We start from the raw sequence: 20203 nt of genomic DNA, 5'->3' as shown, positions 1-20203 counted from the left end.
AAATTACCAAAACACTGACTGAACCCATAGCCAGAGGCTAGTGTGGGGTTCAGAAACAAAATATATCAAGGCAATGACACAGCACTTGTGAAAAATGAAAAGCACAAAATCACGGCGAAAGACCCAAATACATCATACAACAAGGAAAAAATAAAATAATGTGCATTTTACAGCAGAAGGAAAAAAAAAATCTTTCATGAACAACATGGTACAACAGACACAAACCGAAGACAATTGTCACATATGTCAAATAAGGCTCATAAAGTATGTTCGCAATGCTCTATTTGTTTCATGAGACTGTTTTATTTCTGGGGGTAAAGCATTCCAAACCTTGGCTCCTGAAAACTGCACCAATCTTTCGCTGTAAACGTTATAATTCGGTGGTAGATTAAAGTTACTATGTGTAAGGTTTCTTGTGAGTCGAGAAGATGAGCGAAACAGGGAGGCATTGAAAGGTTGATTATATTTGACTATGTTGTTTACACACACCGCTATCTTTAAAGAGCGCAAAAGGTCAAAAGGAAGGATATTTAATAACTGGAAAAGTGGTTTACTTGGCTCGGTATACTTGCTTTGTGTTACAATTCGGATAGCCCGTTTTTGTAATCGCCGGATAGGATCAAGGTAAGTATTGTATGTCAAACCCCATGATTCTATACAGTATGTTAAATGACTATTAATAAGTGCAAAATAAAGGGTACGCAGTGTTTGTGTGTTAAAACAATCGCGGGCTTGTAGTAAGGCGTAACAGCCTGAGGCCAACTTCGAACAGACGGCGTTAATCTGATTTTTCCAGTGAAGATGTTCATCTAGAATGACTCCAAGATACTTAAATGAGTGTGTTCGTTCAAGTGAGTGGCCATTAATAAAAATGTTAATTTGGTTGCTATGGATGACTTTTCCTCTTGAGCTAAATACTATATATTTGGTTTTGCTTGAATTAATTGTTAGCTTGTTGGTAAAAAACCAGCTTGAAATTTTTTCCAATTCAGTGTTTGTTTTTGCTTCTAGATCCTCATGGTTGTCAGCTGTAACTATGATCGCAGTGTCGCAGTGACTCCAGCTTCCGACGATTTGCTCGATTCAAACGAGCAAGAAATCCCCCGGAGTTCTTACCGTTAGGACGGGGGAGGGGGGCGTGCTCTTTCTGCCCATTCCTTCGGTCGCCGTTTGTTTTCTCTTATTTCTCCCTCCCGTCGATCCCTCGGAAGTCGTGCACGCGGCATGCCCAAGCGGCCTTCTCCCGAATTGCCCTTCTCTACTCGTATTGAGTCCGAGAACCTCGGAGGGAAACGAGAGCGAATCGGCGGCTCGATCCTGGCTGCGGCGGAAGTGGAAAACATAAGCGGCGGGAGCGCATCTAGTGGCCGATGTTGTTGCGTGCCGCAGGAGGCTCGCCTGATGCTTGCCTTCTTGCGTAGAATTCGCTTCGCTGGCGCACGCGCGCGCGCGCACATACTTTGGACTTTCGCTTTCTCTGCCGACTCGGAACGCGCGCCGCGGCGTGCATAATGCATGGACGCCCGTTCTTTTGACCGCTCCTCTCGTCCGGGCGGTGCGGGGAAGACGATCCCCTCTCTCAAAGTGGACGGGAGCGCGGTTTGAGCGAAATTGCAGGCCGGGCGGCCCCGCCGGAGCCACTCTCGTTGTGGGCTTTCTTTTTTTGTTCTCGTTGCTTTTCTCCATTCATCTTGTATCTTCCTCCGCTCCGTCTTCGTGTAATAAGAGGTAAGCAGCGAGGGTCATCTACCGGTCGGCATCGTGTGTTTCCCCGCTTTGCGCGTAGTTAAATTGCGCCGCGAGAGAGGTTTAGAAGACTCCGAGAGCAGGCGCGGAAGCAGCAACATTATTACACCCGTTCTCTCGTTTGAAACTTCCGCCTTTCCCGCACCTGACTACACCTTGCTTCGCTCTAAATTGGCTGCACCATTCGGAAAAGCTCTCTCTCTCTCCCCCTCTCTCTCGAGCGTTGCCTTAATCGTGGTCCCTCCACACGCGCCTCACCTCCCGAGATCCGTTAGCGGAAGGCCGACTCTCAGCGGATCAGGTTACGTTCGCTGTCGTCTCCACGCGTCAGTGGCGCCCCGACGGGAAACCGAAAAGAAAACAAACAGAGAGAGAGAAAAAAAGAGATCGCGTTTTGGCGGGAAGACCCGAGAGAGGTGCGCTAAGAGAGCCGGCACGCGTGCATAATTGACGGCGTGTTCGAGAACAAGGCTCGACGTATACTCCCCTACGCCGCCGTCGCCGCGCGGCTTTGGAACGAGCTCTGTTTTGGAGAGAAAAGTTTTTGTTCTTCGCGCTTTGCTTCTTTTTTCGCTTTATTTCGCTTTGCCAGCCGCGGCGGCTGCATGCGCGGTGCTTAATTCGGCGCGCTCTCGTTGCGTTTTTCATGCGTGCGGCGCGTGTTTGCGTGGCGCGGCTGTTTCTTTGCGCGCGCAGTTTTGCCGGCAGCGTTAACTACTCAGCTCGGGCGTGCAGTGTCGCATTTCAAACGACCTCCGGGGACCTGGTCTGCGACGGCACGCGTGCAGCCTCGCCGTGTGTTTCTCTCTCCCTCTCCCCCTGACTTTGGTTGTCGGGGAGGAGGAGGACGCGGCGGTGCTCGTCGTCGCTGTCTCTGAGGCACGCGCGCTTGGGCGCGCGGTGCGCGCGCGCTCAAAATTAGATTTAGTTTAGCGGGGGAACCGCTGTCTTCGGGCGTGTTTTCTCGGGAGAGGAGGCTTTCCGCGGAATCAGCCTGCGCATAAATCCGGAACGAGCGCGCGCCGCGGCGTGGCTGCCGAGTGCGCTGCGCGCGGAGTTTTTCGGAGTTGAGAGACTAATCCTTGCGGGACGGGGCCTCGGCACAACAGGTCGCGGTGCTTTTCGGGGCGTCGCGAGAACGCGGGAAGCCCCGTGCACGCGCGCGCGCACCGGTGTTGATGCTCTGCGGGCTCACAGGTCGCCTGGGATGTGCGCGCTTTTTTTTTCTCTTTCTTTCTTCTCGGCGGGAAAAATAGGGGGCTGTGGGAGGAAGAGGGGTAGGTGTCCTGGTCCATTACGACGGCACTTGTAGGGGGGCGCGCTTTTCAGCTCGGCGTCGTCGTTTAGATGAAGCCCTCTGTCTCTCTCCCTCTTAACTCTTTGGGTAGTGCACGCAAAGTCCACGACGGAGTGCGTTTTCCGAAAGCGCTGTTCTAGCTCTCCCGGCCGTGTGTGTATGTGGATGACTGCGCTTGGCCATGGCTGTTGCTCCGCGCCGTTCCTCTCATGGGCAGGATAAGAGTAGGCCGTCGTGCTTATTTAGGCATGGCGCGTTCTACACTCCTGGCTGGCAGCTTTTCGTCTAATGGGAACGTATACCCGCCGGCGGCGCCGTTGCTGTCGGGCGGTCTGAATGGGAGGGACAGATGGTTACGTTGTTAGGGGCGTGTCGTACTTTCTCGGAAAGTCGTGTACTTGAGCATCCGTTTCCCTTCTCGCGCTCTAATAGCAGTTTCGGTAGTCGACTTTCAGGAGAGTTTGAGCTGTGCGACTTCTCGATGAGCGTATTATTTTAAAACTTTCTTTTTTCGAAGCCACCGTGCATCTGCAGGGCATGTTTTCCGTCTCTCTGCGCTTGTCCCCACGAACTCTCTGGCTTGTGTTAATTATTGTTTCGTTGACTCTGTCGTTCACTTTCAGCGCCTACGAAGGAAAGAAGAGAACTGAAAGATCGTGAAACGGCTCTCGTCTTGCTATAGCTTCGCGTTTTATATGTTTCTTTCCTGCGCTCGCGTCTTTTAATTGTCAAACCTGAACGCTTTCCTCAACTGTCCTTAGGCTGTACAAACCTGAGAACTTCGATCATGTCGCGTTCTTCTTGTTTCCTCTAAATATTCGCATTCGCTTTCTGTGCGTCGCGTAAGTTGCGAAATTTTACCTCGTTATTAGAGCGCGATCGTTGCTCGTTACCCTTATTTTGCGGTCGTCTATATTTCACGATTTTTTTTTTCGCATTCCGCGCGTTTTAACGCGTGAATGAACGGAAATTCGTGCACTCGACCCAGGGCTGAGTTTTCATAGGGGGTGCACCGAGCTAGGCGTTGGACGCGATGCGCAGCTCTCGGGTCCAAGTAATAGTAAAAAAAAAAAAAAGAAAACGAAAGAAATGACTAAGATAGAGGAGTCAAGGAAGAAAAAGGAATGAAGCAAAAGAGAAAGCAGGTCTACCGTGGCGTTGACACACTGCGCTGCACTGACCCGAAACCCGTGGCTGATATGTGATCCCATCTTTTGTTTGCGCCGAGGAGGAGGAAGCGTGAGCGACCGCGCGCTCGTCTTGGCTGTTTCTCGCGAGAAGACGACCGGGGTATGGAAACAGGGTTGCGGGATGAGGGGGGGGGGGGGGGGGGGGTGATGCGCTTATAATCAAAAGGATTCTTCTAGCCCGCTGGCTTGTGCTCTCCGCCGGCCGGCAAGAAGCGCCGCGTGTGAAGCAGAGCGAAAGGAATTCATGCGCCGATCCTGTTTACGCGTGCTGCCATGGATTCCCAGCTCCCACCCACCGTCTCCTCTGCTCCCCATGTCTCTAAGGCAATTTTTTTTTTGCTTTCAAGTTCTTCGCTCTCGCCCGAGAGATTTCGGAATTTAATTCTGTTTTGAGAGGGAAATTCCTGGCTGCCATCGAGTCGTGATTCTGCGATCGCTGCTTCCAGAAACATTTTCATTTGGCGAACGAGGCTACCTTTTCTTTTCTTCTATTTTTCTCCCTTTTTCATTCTTCGTCTTTTGCTGTGCCGCGCACGGTTAGTGTTCTTCTCTGTAGGTCACCGGCTGGGTTCGCTCTCGGTCCCCTGGACCGGAGCGGGAGGTGAGCGAAGCAGGAGACGGCGCTGCAGGCACGGAAGGAAGTTGCGTTTTATTAAAGTAGACGCGCTCAGGTTACCTTTCTGCCGTAGGCGCATCAAGAACGAGAAGGTTACTCGGGGGAGGAACGGCGTACAGGATACCGTTGGAGCTGCTTCTTCCTTGCGAGCCCGGCTTCTTGGCAGTCATTTCCGGTTGCGTTTCAATGCGATCAGGCGGCGGATGAGCTTTCCGGCCGTCCAGATTTCTGGCTGCGTCGTTTTCCCCAGTGAAGTTATGGTCCCCCTCCGAAATTCGCCATCGTTCATAGAAGAAAGAATAGCGATTGTGATAAGGATGAAGGGTATTGTGGATACAATAAGCTGCGTGGCGTCGCTGTAACGCTGCACCCTACATGATCTGGGTTCATGTTAGAGTCTCTTACAGAGGGAAACCTCGGTTTCTCTTTTATCGCCGGTTGTGTAAGAGACTTTCTTTGCGGGGAACGGCGTCGCGTTCGTATGCGTTGCAACCGAAAACTCCCGCGTTTAACCTGCTAGCGAATGAGCGTGCTTTTCAGGTAGTCCGCAGCCATGAGGGACGCACGGGCTGGCTCTAAAAATAATACTATTAAGGGGCGGAACCATTTCGACATATGGGCTAGAGCCAAAGAAATGCTTTTCGGGTGGGTCAGAACCGCAAGGGACACGTGAGTCCATGATGGGGCACTCTATAGAATTTATGACACTTGCTTCTGTGATCAAGTTGCGAAGGGAGTACGCGTATTATGGTTATTTGGGATGTCTTCTATGCGTTCATCTCTTTAGGGTACGGTGAGAAGCCTGATAGAATTAGGTTCTTTAAACATTCCTTTTTGCATTAGACGCGGTGCTGGTATCGACTTGTATTTGTGGCACTCTGTCATTGGCGGCGTATGTTGCAGAATTGAATTTGCATTTTAAGATAGCGTCATCCAGCGTGTGACGTAGCCGCACGAAATGACACTCACGCAGGCGCGCACACATTGCTCAAGGGTCTGCACCCTGTGAACTAAATGTTTGCGCGAAACAGTGCGATATTTCCGCGCTGTGGCTGTTGGCACGCTGACGCTTAGTATTTATTGGTCGAGTCTTTCCACCGGTGAGCCGCCTTCCAGTGTCGTGCATGCTATCGTGCTACGGCGCTCATTGTGAGCCCCGCAAAGTTGCTCACTGTAATGTGCGTTGCGCATTGTGAAAGCTTGGCGTCCGCCCGTGGAGACCGCTCTTCGCATGCACGCAGGCACTGAAGTGATTTTGTACATGCATCCGTCGATATTACGCTCAATGAGGAAGGAACATGACGATGTTCTGCAGCATAGCGTTATGTAGCTTGTGCGCGAACGTTTTCAGCCTCATTGAATAGAAGCTCGTATGGGAGACTTTTCAGGCTGTGCCTCGGGGTTGGCGTGAGTTAGGAATACAATTTTTGATCTTCGTTGCGCGAGACGCGCGAGACGCGTTCACTTGCGCGAGACGCGATGAGCAGAGTTCCAGGTGCCACAGTGTATAAAAGTTTTGACATGTACTGCTGCGTGGAAAAGCCGGTTCTTGAGATTCGGCGGAGTTGGGGCAGCTTTTCTATGCTTTGCCTGGGACGAGGTGCGGGCGCGCGGCGAACGTTCCGTCGAAGCGAGAGGGTTTCGATAGGCGTTTATGGTGCGTTCGTATTCGGGGCGGTGAAAGATGATGGCCGTATAGGGGGCGAGGAACATCTTCCCGAAGTCTGCGGGAAGTCGTCATTAATTACGGGGTGCGTGGAGCTTTCGCGGGAGAAATTCCTTGACTAACGACGGGGAATCGTGAGGAAGCTCTCTCCGAAACACCTCAGCCGTGTACTTGAGAAACCGCCCCGAAGTGCTAGTTGAAAAGCAGAGCAGGGAGTTGAGAAAGAAAAGAAAAGCAAAAAGAAAGTTCAGACTTGCCCGTAAGGCCGCGCTTATCGATGAGAACTTTCACACCGTCGTTCGTGTATAGGCTCTCGCTGTTTGATAAGAAGCGCCGGAACACGGTGTTCTGGCCTTCTACCTTTACTTGTTTTCGGTGTGATTCCGTGCGCGCTTCTCTTCTGGAGCGGAGGAATCAGCCCTCGACTCTTACTTTTACCAATTCGAACCGAAGGGGGAGCGCGCTGAGATATGGACTGGCCGTTCGGCTCGAAGGGGACTTGACTAATGCTCGCTTTTAGCCGCGGCAGCAATGAACGGGCCCGCGCGCGGCGCACTCCGAAATAGCCGCGCAGACAAATGATAGCAGCCGGCGGCGGGCGGCCGATGCCTGCCGTCCCCGGCCCATTGTAAACAAATGTACTGAGCGGCGCGAACGAAAAGGAAATGGCGGCGCAAGAAGCAATAGTTGGGAGAGCTGGCTGTAGGCGGTCCGCTGCCTCTTCTTCTCCGACCGTCCACCTCCCCCCTGTCTCTCTCGCCTCGAGCAGCGCGGATCGGAGTGGTGAAAAACAGACACCTTTCCAAGCCTTTGTCTTCTGGCGGGGCCGCCTTTGTGCTTAATGCTGGACACCGGCTACAGCTTATGTACTACAGTGACGCGGCATGCCGAAACGCTGGCTTCTGTTGCGGAGTCGCGAAGCGCTGCCTATCGGTCTGCGTTGAGTTTTTTGCGATAAGGTCACGCGCATAAAGCTTGGTCACTTTTTCAAACTGTAGGGGCGCTAAGGAATTGGTGCTCTCGTGAGAACAGGGAAATCACCTCTGCGTACTTTTCCTTTTTTTTTTGTCTTTTGCGTCGATAACTTGAACATTTAATACCAACCACATATATACATCCTATATACGTCCTATATACGTCCTATAAACGTCCTATAACCGTCCTATATATATAGAACCTGTGTACGTCCCGCATGAACCGCACGAGCGCTTCACTGCTAGTCCAGCTGCTGTGGCTGTGCCTTGTGTTCTGCTTGTGTGGGGGTGTTGCTGTGGACAGATATTTGACCTATGACGCATGCATATATATATGGCACATGGTTATTAAAGCTACAAAATTGTGGCAGCTTCTGAGATGCGCAGCAACATACGAAGTGGACATTAGCAATCCTGGCCGCGTTCGATAGCCTGGCGCTTGCGGGAGTCTGGACGTGTGCACTTTGTTAGGGTTGAAAAGCGGCGACACTGAAAAGCTTTTGCATCTATGTATAGACCCTGTGATTATAAGGCTCTTCTTTAAGGTTCTCCGCAGGCGTGGCGGTAGATGTCCTGTCCAGCGACAGTTGAGCGTTTGAACTTGGATTTACCGCCCACGATATAGCGACCAACTGCGCATGTGCGTTGGATGCTGAAACGCGTTTCTTTTGCTGCTAGACATCTATACCCTGGTCATGGTGGGCACCACAGATCACGGCTCGGCAGCACATGGAAGTGGCACGCACGCGGAAGCTTGGCATGCGTTCCTGGCAGACCGAGTAGCATTTTACTGGCAAGAGCGAGTTGGAACCTCTGCATGCGAGCGTAAGTTGTGCGCGCAACCACGCATTCGCAGCTGTCCTCACAAAGGCGCTGTATGCGCGGCCAGTGACATCCAGAACAGGATGCTGACGTCATCGCTGCGATAGCGCTGTGTACCGAGAGGTCCGTGCACGATTCGTGGCGTCCGCCGTGCTGCGCGAAACTATGGAGCGGGCGAGAAATATATGGACTCCGGGCGTGGAAGAAGCAAAAAGATAGCGGGTCGGGTATAGTGGGGCGCCGTTGTGTATCCGCGCTGTGCGGCGGTGAGTTGGAACTCGCGCGTCGGAAGGCGTGCGCTCGCCACCACGCGTTTTTCTCCCGGTTCGACGAGTGCGTCAATAAATAATCCGCCGCCGGGGCCGCGCGTGGATGAGAAACGTATGGTGGCGGCGAAACGCGCGACGTCGGACGAAAGGGGAAGAGAAGAAAAGGGAGATGTATAGAAGGAGGCGAGCGGCAGCAAGAACGGCCTGAGAGGATTACTACATCGGGATTACCTTTCCCGGTTTTTCGTTTTGTTTTTCACCCCGCGCGCGACGGCCTTCGTCTTCTCGGGCACGCGCTCTTCTTTGGCCGCCGCCTCCCGCGGCCTAAACGGGCGTGCATGAAAGATGCTTATCGTTCCCGAAACGATGTATTATACATGCGCGCGCGCGCGCGTGCTCCAGATTTTTGTGTCGCTTTCGCGGACTAGGATGCCGCAAGAGGAGTGTGGCGGCAACGCCGCGGACGCGGGCCTGTGCATTGGGGGTGAGCAGGAGGGAGAGGACGAGGGGGCGGCTTTGTTGCGGGATCTGGCGCTCGGCGTTATTGCGGTGCGGATGGAGCACGCCTCCCCGTGCTCCTCACGGTTGGGTTGTGTCTCCTCCCGCCCCTCTCCCTTGCCCTTATCGAGTCGGTGTTGCCGAATCTCCCTAAGTGCGTCGGAATGCGTGCGCCGCGGCAGGAATTGGATGCCTGCCGCGGCCGCGTGCGCGCTGACCTGCCGCCGTTCCCCTTCGCGTTCCTTTTTTTTCTTTTCTTCTTTTATCAATGTCTCGAACGAGAAAGGCACTGTAGCGGAGCCTGGGTCTATGGGATGGAGCACGGGGAGCCGAAAGGGAAGATTGAAGAATGGCTTTTAGCTCGAAATCCGAACACGCGAGCGCTGGCGCGCTTCTCCTCCACGCGACTTCCATCGCACTTTCGCCGCTCGCTTTTCTGTCCCTGCCTCACTTTTTCTTCTTACTTCCCTAGCTGCCACGTGAACGTTCGATTTTTGTTTTTCTTCCTTTCTCTTTTTTTTTTTTTTGCAGTTACAGTGGCGCGTGCTGTAAACGTGCTGCTGCGACCGGTGCCCGCGAGAGAGGGCTTTGCATTGCGCGCGGCACCGGGCTCTGCGGTTTCTTTCCTTCTCTGTGGAAGCTCTCAGGGGGATTCAGTGCTGTCGCTGCTCTTGTTTCGGCATTTCGCGTGGGCCGAGCTTTCTGCGGGATGCGCCTCGCAGCATCCTCGGCGCACCTGGAGCGGCGTCTCCGAGCATGGGCGAAGGAAATTTTGTGAAAGCTTCCCGGTGGCGTGCCCGAGTTCGGCCCTTCATCGACGTCGTGGGCCAATTGGGGGAACAGGAAAGCTGTGCGTGTAGGAGGGGCCTCCGGCGATCTCTGCAGGAAAGGAAATACGTTAAGTAGCAGCTAGGGGAGGCTTTTGTATAAGCCGCTTATTTTCGCCCGTTTGTTCGGAGCGGAAACGCCTAATTCTGGGAAGGCGCTGTTTATGCGCTGTTCGAAATGGTATACATTAGAGCTTGGTCTCGAAGGAGCCTCTACCAATTCCTTCTGTCTTAAAAAAAATGCCTTTTGTTTTTCCTTGAGCAGCCTACACTTCCCTTTGGCATTAGCTTGGGCGTCTTGCGGGTTTAGCGCTGTTAGTGAAAAATTAATCACCCCCCACGGCAAGTTCGTCACGCGTGCCAGAAGCACTTCAATGCCAGCCGTGTTTCTAAAACGGGTAAAGCTAACGTGTGGGTTGGGCTTAAGTCGTCGGTCAAGGGCACGTTCAAGTGGTGTTTTCTTTTAAATATATATTTTTAATTTTCAAATATATTTTGGCAATGCTCGCGGCGGCACTGCTTACGTCTCTCAAGTTTAAGGCTTGAAGCTTTGATTCCTGGGGGAAAAAATTGAGATTATTGGTCATGACGCGGCAGTAGGCGACATCAAGTTAGTAGCTGTTGTGATCGCAGTGTGTCTGTCCGTGTTGCTACGGTCGTTTCGACCCCGGCCGCGGCGGCGGAATTTCTTTGGAGGAGAAATTCTAGAGGCCCGTGTACTGTGCGATGTCAGTGCACGTTAAAGAACCCCAGGTGGTCGAAATTTCCGGAACCCTCCACTACGGCGTCTCTCATAGCCTTAGTCGCTTTGGGACGTTAAACCCCATAAACTAAACTAAACCGTAACTGGACATAGACTGTGCCGCTTTGCTGTTAAAGCGAAAGGAACAAAATGCGTATGCAGCTAATTGGCTGTAACGCTTTTTATAACGCCGCCGCCTAGTAGGTTTCGGCGCATCGTAGCTGGATCCATTTTCGCACACTTATTGCAACGCCATCCAATGTCCCCCTTCAGCCCGCCTGGTCTGGGGTATACTTTTCACGTGAAACGTTGAACGCATGGAAAAATAAAAAAAATAAAAAAAAATATATGTGCGGGAGATTTATCTGGCATTTTTGGACAGTGGACGTTGGAACAATGGACACTGGGCATATACAGTATGACTGGTAGTGAACTTGTCTCAAACGCATCCCGCAACAAAGCCGTTTCACAGACTTCCGCCAGGCTTTTGGCGCCTGCACAGTATGCTTGGAGGCGGCGACCTCGGGCTGTCGTGTCTTTCTTGTCAGTGACGGAAGGGCTTTTACCTGGCCGTGGCTGAATGTCCCGCCGTGTCTCCTCCTCCTCCTCTATATTACGTCGTCCAGCCAACCGCGCGAGTAGTTCATGGCAGCAGCCAGTCTTGTCCACATTTCTCTCCTCGCTCTGCCAACTTCGCGCGGTGAGCTCCCTCGAAGGCCGCGCTTCGCACCGCGCTCCGGCACCGGTGCAACCCGCGGCCGGGCGCTCTGGTTCGCAAATTTCTTGGCTCCTTCTTCCGGGAGGAGCAGCGGTGGCGACGCGCAGGTGCCGTGGCTCGGGCAAGTCGAAAATAGTTTCGCCGCGGCGGGGGAGGAGGAAGAACGAGTGGGAGGGCGTTCCGGAGATTGGTACGGAACGGGTTCGGGAGCGGAGGGGCACAGATGACTGTGGTCGCGCGCCGCATTCACCGCTGCCAAGCGGGACTCGCGTTGGGGGATTCGCCTCTCCGCGCTCTCGCCGCCGCGGCGCTGCTATTTTGAACCATTGTTCTGGCCGCGGCCCTGGCGTTCCCGGGCAGAGAAGGCGCTGCTGGCGTCGTCGTCGAAGGCGAGTCTCCCTCTGCCGCCGCGCCGCCGTCGTCGTTTCTGCCCGGGGCAATTAATCGAGCGCGCCGCCGCCGCGGTGTTATTCGCGGATCCACCGCCGTGCGTGCCGGCGGCCCAACAAGGTGCGCTCATCGTCGTCGCGACCCGGATGTTTATCGCCCGGCATCTCGTCCATTAGAGAGCGCGGGCGCGCATATTGCGCCGGCGGAAAGCGTTCCGCTGGAGCGCCTCCTCGTCGTCGTCGTCGTCGCTGGCACGGGCGAGCCTTGGCACGGCCCCTCGGGATCCCGAGCCGTCGCGCGACTCTTTTCTACTCCACTGAACCGGGGCCACGCACGCATGTACACCTACCTACTCAGGTGAGTCGTGCTCTCTGCGGTGACTCGAGCCCTGGGCGCAGGCCCCCGTTTGCCTGTTACCCTTTCGGATTCACTGCGGCGATCCGCATGGCTTGCCCTCAGCCTGCAGGGTGTTTGGTTTGAAGCCGGAGTTGTCGGACTGCGACGTCCTGCTTGCGGTGGTGAGCGTTTCCGTCGAGAGGAAATGGGAACGGAGGGGGAACGGGTGCAAGCGAGCTTGCCTAGATTTCTGCGGGGCCTGCGTTCTTGTCGCTGACGATGTGCTGCTACGCTTGAGTACTCGTGTCGGAAGCTTTAAACAGAGCGTTTTTGACTGCCGCGCCCGCATGATCTTTCATTCGTGCCGCCTATGCGAAATCTTACGGAAAACGCGAGATGCGAAGGTGGAGTTCTGTTTAGCAGAGTTCATTTTTCGAGCATCAAAACGAAAATACGAAGATACTAGCTGTAATCGGGTTGCGGTTTTTTCTCCGCATTGGTTTTGCGAAGGCAAGAAGAAACCATCGTGGACGTAATGCTTTGCGCCAGGGTTTGCGCGTGCTATCTTGAAGGCATACACGTCCAGGGCTGATGCTTGAGAAGCATTGAATCTCATGCAGAAGAGAGGGCGAGGGGCTCTTTTCGCAGTTCACTCCATGGCATCTGATGCTGCCACTGCTCGACTTGCTCATTCTTGACGTACTGGACGGCTATCGGTGGGCGTTGTTCAGTTTGTGGTTACATGGTGTGAGTGACTTTCTCGGAGTGGCTATGTCAGCGCGTTGAGCTTTGAGTACGTCTTCTGCAATATGGAAGCCTTTCAAAACAAGAGCTACCGCTGTGCTAATTGTTTCGAAGTTTCAAATGTTTGTTTCAAACAACGCTTGGTTACCTAGGGGGCGACAAAAAGGCAAACAAAGTTTCCTGACGAAGTGTCACCCCCAGAATTGGAATTGCAGTTGCATATTGCTCCTGTTCCCTCCAAACAGTTCCGTCTAGAGACACAGGCAGGGTCTCGCAGCCATGTTTTATCACTATAAATGTAGCCCTTTAAACTTCGGCACAGGCACATTTTACATCCCTGCAGGACATGCAGTTCGGTTGACTGCATTACTATTGTTACCGGAACTACCGCCTCCATTCGATGGTTAGCTCCGCCGACGACGTAGAGCCGCCGGTGCACTAATGGCGCATTTCGTGGCGAGCCGCGCGCGTTTCCTTCGTCCGCTGCTCGAAGCCATCACCACGGGCGGGGAGAAGAAAGAATCATAAGTCGGCCGCGCGTGCCGATTCCCCGGCGTGTATTCATCACCCGCCAAGAACACCGGCATCGGCGCGATTATTATTAAGGCCGAAAGGTATTACACGGCCATTTTCACCGCGAGCACGGCGGCTCGCTCCGCGTACAAAAGAAAAGGTGCGTTGGGGAAGCTAGGAGGAAAGAGAGGGAGAGTGTATAAAAAGAGGGGCCGGTGCGCCTATTAAACGGCGGCCGCACTGTGTGGCAAATGGGCCCGCGTCACGCATGACGCAAATCGGGGGGCTCGCTCGGGCTGATGTATTGGAGCGTCGGGCCTTGGAGGGGGCTGGCGACGGTGGAGCCCCCTTTCTACCGCCGCGTAATGGAATGGGCCGGACCGGGGACCCTAATGAAGAGTTTATCGAGCAGCCACCGACGCCTCTTCCCTGGGCTCGGTCGCCGCCTCGTGTCTCGCTCCTCCTTTCCGCATCTTCTTCCTCTTTTCTTCCATCCCCTCTGGCTGAGACGACCGCTGTCCTCCCCTTTTGTCCCCTCTCCCTGATCTACTGCCGCTACTGCTACTCCTGTGGCGGTGCCACCGTCTGTGTCCGTTCCTCTCGGCGACCTCCCCTCCTCTGGCCGAGGTCTTTCTCGGGGCTCGGCCAAAGTGGCTCGTCATTCGCCTCCGACGATGCCGGGCGGGTGTGTAAGCTCCCCACTCGTCTTCAGTTCACCTTGCCCTCCTCGTCTGGTACACGCCTCGGATGGGGCGTGGTGGTCGGGGTCCCTTTCTCTTCCGCCTTGCGGGACGCTTGTATCTTTTGCCTTAGCGACCTCCTCCTGGTCTTCCTCTGCCTTTTCAGCGCTCCGTTGACGTTGTGTTCCTAAATCGTCTCGTTTTTTTTTCTTATCATCACCCTTTCTTCTTACCTCCAACTTTGTTATCTTTTTTATCTTAAAGTTTCACTTTTTTTGTGCCACGCAGCTAGCTCACTTCATGCAGCGTTTACGTTCCCGTATTAACCTTTGCGTCTTCCTTAACTCTTCGTGTAGGCCTTCGTGGTGGGTAGGTGGTAGTGGTTTATTTAAAAATAAAAAAAGTGAAGCAAAAGAGTGTTGCCGGCCGCGGCAATTGCTATCTGATATCTTAAGCACCCGAGCTGCAGCCGGCGGAAATGAAAGAGAAAGGGAGAGGATAGCGAGAAGAAGTATAGAGGGGAGCGACAGCAAGAAAGGACAGGGGAGAGCTTTGTACGCTATTTACAAAATACAAAAGTAATCAAGTTCTCGCCGCTCGCGCGCTAATGTCCAAGCATTGTCCGAAAATAAGTGCGCGCGAGCGGCCACTGCGCACAATCACTTACAAAAGAAGTAAACTCTATGTACATAGCCGCGCGCACGTAGCGTCCTGTCTCGGACTAATCGCGCGCGCGGCACAGGCCGTCGCCTTGTTTTTCTTTTTTGTATTGCTATCACTGTGCTGCGATCGATGTAGGTGTCGTTGTAGAGTCACGTCTGCGTTCTGATTCCCCTGGTAACGTTTTGGACTTTCTTGGCTAGCCTCTAAGCTGTCGTCAAAAAAAACTTTGGACACACTGAAGAATCACTGTAGCTAGCAAACGTGCATATGGAGCGCGTTCTATTTGTTTCGAACGCACTGAAGGCACTCGGAAGGAAAGATACGGCACGCTTCCGATAACCTCATTCAAGACTGTATAGCACACGGCTCCAGACGGAAAACGCTATCTCAAAGAGAGAATGCGACGGTCACAAGCCATGCGAAGTAACAAACAAACAAACAAACAAATGCTGAGCGAGTGAGACACCGCGTGAGCAGCTCCGTATTCCTTTCAGCCTCTGTTGCGTCGCCGTCGCGTTTCGTGTTCCCTGGGTTCGTTTAACAATCCCCGTTGCCGGCGTCGCTAAGGGTTGCCTTCCGTCTTATTACACGTCGCTGTCGTGTGTGCTCGTATACGCGCAGATGGAGAACAAAGGAGAAAAGGGTTGAGAGACGAGGGAAGAACGGCGGGAAAGAAGCGCGCTTCAAATTAAAGTGCGTTTTGTTCCACGTTCGAGGTACGCGCGTATGTGTGTTTTGCTTCGAGCTCGCACCTGGGCGAAGAGCGGATAAGCACGGGCGCCCGAGGTTGCATTGTTGGCCGGGAACGCGCGCGCGACGTCGGCTTTCGGTGACGATGTTCTTTTACTCTTTCTTTCTAATTTATATAGGGAATGCGTATATTGTTGTGTCCTGTTCCTTTTCGCCCCGCATACGAAAGGGGCTTCTGACTGCAACGAGCGACTGACGTTGTATTGTGAGCAGCGCTGCTTTGAGGTCTTTTAGCGTCTTTGTCGTCATCCGTGGTGCGTTCTTGAAAAAGTTTGAAAAATCGTGAAGATGATGGCATATAAATGCATTTTGTGTACATATTGTTACGGGGTAGTTCCGCTTGGGATTGCAGAGAGCGGACACAGAAGACAGGGCTTTCAAACAACAGGCGTTTTCTGTAGTCGCCAGCCGACACTGCTCGACCGTCGTCTTCCCCTCAAAACTCACGAGCTTCTTCTTCTTCCTTCCTTCCTTATGCGCATATCAGTGCATGCACCGCCTAATGTAACAATGTTATTTCTATTTTATTTCACTCTTTCTTTCAATGCGTTCATGTACGCGCTCACTGTCTCGCGCGCATATGTATGCATTCTTGAACTCGGTGTTAGCCGCAGTACACTGCTTCTGAACTCTCGTTCTAGATGGTGGTTCGGCTCTACTTCGCTTCCCAAAGTGACGTATTCCCAACGTCGAAAACGCATGCAAGCAGTACACACTGTGAGGCGCGCTGCTGCCTAAATATATGAGGTTCCATATATGACGTTTTCATCGGGGGGAAGGAGGCGGGCGGAAGAATAGTTGACAGAGAATCGAGACCAAAAAAACAAGGCTACATTGCTTTCGATTATCATTTTTTTTTTGTCCTATGCCGTATTCTAATTGGCATTCAGCGTAACCCTGACTCCGCGAAGGAGCGCAAAATCCGTCTCGGCATGTAAGACTTGAGGGTTTGAACTGAAATCGCTCATTGATGCGCGCTTTTTCAGTTTGCTGAGCGAGAACACGTGTTGCAGATCGCCCATTAATACGCCAGAAGGCAAGTGGAGCGCTGCGGGGAAGTCGACGTTTCGAGACTTATAAACCTTCCTATATAGTTTCTACACTGAGATTGGCGTCAAATCCAACAGTATTACTGTTACCCATTTCTATTTCTCAACATGCCGCGGACAATAACGTTTCATTTAATTTTTTTTCTCTCTATTTGTTCTGGTTGTAGGATAGTATATTTTTTCTTTTGCCGAAAGCGTTGCCGGTAGTCTGCAAGAAGGCAAAAGTGTGAAACTCATTATGACGAGAAACGCGCGTTTCGTTGTACGCGGTCTCTGCCGTTTTCTTGGTGATCTATGTGGGGTTTAGCGTCAACTTCTGCGTTGTGTTCTGATCTATTGCTCTTCAGTAAAACTGCTACTCTGGGAGGCAAATTTCGGATATTTAGTTTGAGGAAAACTTCAGGACGTTTTCTCGTCGTGCATTGCTCTGCGAATCAGTCGATAGCTTAAAAAGAAAATAAATAAAAGACGAAGGATAACGCACATTACTTTCACCTGTGTTACGTGTCGTTTTCCTGCTACTGCTCTCGCCGATTGGGAGCCTGCTTTCGCATAGTTTGGTCGGAGAAATGGCAGGAATTCTTGAAATCGAAATGAACTTTCTCCCTTCTTTTTTTTTTTTTTTGTCGCCATTTCACGATACATTAGCAGTGTCAAAACGAACTACGGAGAATCTAGCTCGAGTGAAAGAAAAACCTTCCGGAATAGTTTGTGGGAACTTTGAGGATGTCTCGCGGTATCTTCTCTAGCACTCTTTGTTGAACCTGCACGGCATACGATACGTCCTATGTGTATGTACGAGGCTGTTCTAGGCTGGCGTGTTGCTTCAGTGCCTTTGTCTTCACTTGTGGACACGTGACTTTCGTCGGGTTGACTAAAAAGGTATAGGCAGTGGATACTGGCTGTTTCGATACTTATGTTTTTTTTTTTTTTTGTCGCCATTTCACGATACATTAGCAGTGTCAAAACGAACTACGGAGAATCTAGCTCGAGTGAAGGAAAAACCTTCCGGAATAGTTTGTGGGAACTTTGAGGATGTCTCGCGGTATCTTCTCTAGCACTCTTTGTTGAACCTGCACGGCATACGATACGTCCTATGTGTATGTACGAGGCTGTTCTAGGCTGGCGTGTTGCTTCAGTGCCTTTGTCTTCACTTGTGGACACGTGACTTTCGTCGGGTTGACTAAAAAGGTATAGGCAGTGGATACTGGCTGTTTCGATACTTATGTTTTTTTTTTTTTTGTCGCCATTTCACGATACATTAGCAGTGTCAAAACGAACTACGGAGAATCTAGCTCGAGTGAAAGAAAAACCTTCCGGAATAGTTTGTGGGAACTTTGAGGATGTCTCGCGGTATCTTCTCTAGCACTGTTTGTTGAACCTGCACGGCATACGATACGTCCTATGTGTATGTACGAGGCTGTTCTAGGCTGGCGTGTTGCTTCAGTGCCTTTGTCTTCACTTGTGGACACGTGACTTTCGTCGGGTTGACTAAAAAGGTATAGGCAGTGGATACTGGCTGTTTCGATACTTATGTTTTTTTTTTTTTTTGCGGTGCACAGAGGGTCTTCCAGGGGAGGGGAGGGATAGGTAGGTACTGAAAGGGAAGACAGAAGCACTCTCAGCATGCCTCAGGGGTATTCTCCGCCTTTGGGTCCTTGCTCTTTTTTTTTTTTTTTTGCCAATGCCGCCGTTGCGCAGTTCTCCGTTTAGCCCCTCCATCTCCGCGCCTCCCCAAGTAGGCCCTTGTAGAGGACCTTTCGAAGACCCGCAAACATTCTTCGGATGTTCCGCACTTCTTCCTTATTTGCAGTTTGCTTTCTTTCCTTGCTCTCCGTTCTATTCCTTCTCTCTCCTCCTCCCTCCGTGTCTTTCTTTCACTGTCCCTTTTTTTCTTTCTTCTTCCGTTTCTGGAGTTTCCTTCGCATATGCAAATGAACTCTGTCTCGGCTCATTACGACGCTTAGGAGGCTGTCTGCATAATCGCGAGCGCCCTCCCTCGAGCCGCGCGCGTATTTCTCATTCCGGAATATCCAATGACGCGAGTTTCTATGCCCGCGGGCGCTTCATTTCGAAATGCGCGTTTAAAACTTTTTTTTTCTTTCCCCCGATGTCGCCCGTGCTTGCCGGGGTCTGCCGGGGGCCGCCCACCAGGCCGTTTATAATACCGCGCGCCGCCACCGAATTCGGTTAGATTAAGGCTACACGTACGTTTTCCGCCGCATGCGCGGGGGCAGCGGCGGGGGACGGGCTGAGGTGAAAAAAGAAGACGGGCCGAGAGTGCGAGTTACGTGCCGCTCGCCCGCTCCTTCGAAGGCGGCGTATGCGGCCGTTGCTTTTCACCTTAATGCCTCGGTCGGCGCATCCGAAAAGGCTTGAAGAAGTTTGCAGTTAACGGAGTGGTTATCGATCGGTTTACTCTTATCGCGGCCATTCGAGGTAAAAGAAAAGACGCTCGCTCTTGCTTTCGCGCCTGTCTTTAGAGCGGTGCTCGGGGATTTGGCTGCGTTGCCCCGTACAGTGAGCATCGTCTCACCGCTGTTGTTGCTCCACGTGTGTGTCAACGATGTGGGGTCGTCCCGCTGCGGCAATGCTTCATCCTTTGCCGACAGGCTCCTCCCAAGCGGGATGTCGGGCGTGGTTGACTTGCGGCCTGAGGGGACGTCGAGGTTTTGGCGGGTGGTTAAATCAGCATGGTGCGGATGAGACCGCGTTCAACGTGGAGGAGCTGCTTTTTGGTGTCCATTCTTCAGCTATACATAGGTTGCACGTGTCGTCACTTCCGCCCCGATCAAGCGCGTGCGGCCATGCTGCCGAACCATTCGGCCGTCCCCGGCCGTCCGCCCTGCGATGCGTGGCCACTCCTCGGACACTTTGGATTATTTTCTCATCTTTCGGGCGCGATGCCTACTCCACAGAGGAATGAACCATTCAGTGCAGGCTACTGGTGTGAATTTTTTCGATCGGCGCGCGTACGCTACGCTGACAAAGTGAAAATTTGCGACGATACAGATCCGTACACGCTGCGACCGGGAGTCGACGCGACGATGGGCGTTGATGTGTTCCTTCAAGTGGCCCACGGGGGATATCGTGTACTCTCTCCAGCTTTGTGAAGTTGGAAGAAATGAAAGCCTTCGAATCAATTGAGGCACACAGTGATTTCTACAGCAGGTGGGTGAGAAGCCTGTCTGCGATGCGCAAGCAACGAGACGAAAATCTCGGCCTCGGCACGCCGCTTTCTCTGCCGTCATTGCTCGCTGCGGTCGTGGCGATCCGAACCGGCTTGCCTAGCGCTAAAGCTAGGATGCAGCGACACGGTACCCAGTCCGGGTTTGTGTTAGACAAATTGGATGGCGTCAATCAAAACAGCAACATTCAAGAGTGTAGCCATAGCTTCACACGTTTTCGTAAACATTTAGTTGACGACACAAGCCTCTTACCTGTCACAATGTGCACTCCGCACACAAGTAAATTTGGGTTGACGGGTTCTAAATCGTCGCGCTTAATGCGAGCTAGCCACAGCTCGCGCAGGTTCGTACTGAGCCATGGAGCGCTCGCACTTGCATGCCTACGATGGTCTTACGAATGCAGATGGAGCTGTCGCTACGGTCGTAGCAGCCAAGGGTGGCACACAAAACCATACCGAATCTACGGATGGACGAGAATCGACACGTTGCGAGCTAACATAGGCAGCGGTAAGCTAGAGGCGGTCC

The 20203-nt window shown here is 52.6% G+C and overlaps 1 protein-coding gene across 10 annotated transcripts in view; it reads left to right on the top strand.

The window, feature by feature from the left end:
- Window positions 1-20203, top strand: part of LOC149339394 (poly(rC)-binding protein 3-like) — a 313316-nt gene that overhangs the window by 174697 nt on the left and 118416 nt on the right. Inside the window, exon 1 of one of the 10 annotated variants that reach the window (XM_089548169.1) lies at window positions 11617-12112. The exons of the other annotated variants lie outside the window; for them this stretch is intronic. The gene's annotated coding sequence lies outside the window, so the exon portion shown is untranslated. Of the gene's footprint in view, window positions 1-11616; window positions 12113-20203 lie in introns of those variants that run through there. 10 annotated transcript variants of the gene reach the window in all.

This window comes from Amblyomma mixtum, chromosome 6 (genome assembly GCF_055824585.1).
Source record: "Amblyomma mixtum isolate Tamu chromosome 6, ASM5582458v1, whole genome shotgun sequence".
Lineage (NCBI taxonomy): Eukaryota > Metazoa > Arthropoda > Arachnida > Ixodida > Ixodidae > Amblyomma > Amblyomma mixtum.
This window is presented reverse-complemented; position numbering and strand designations above follow the sequence as displayed.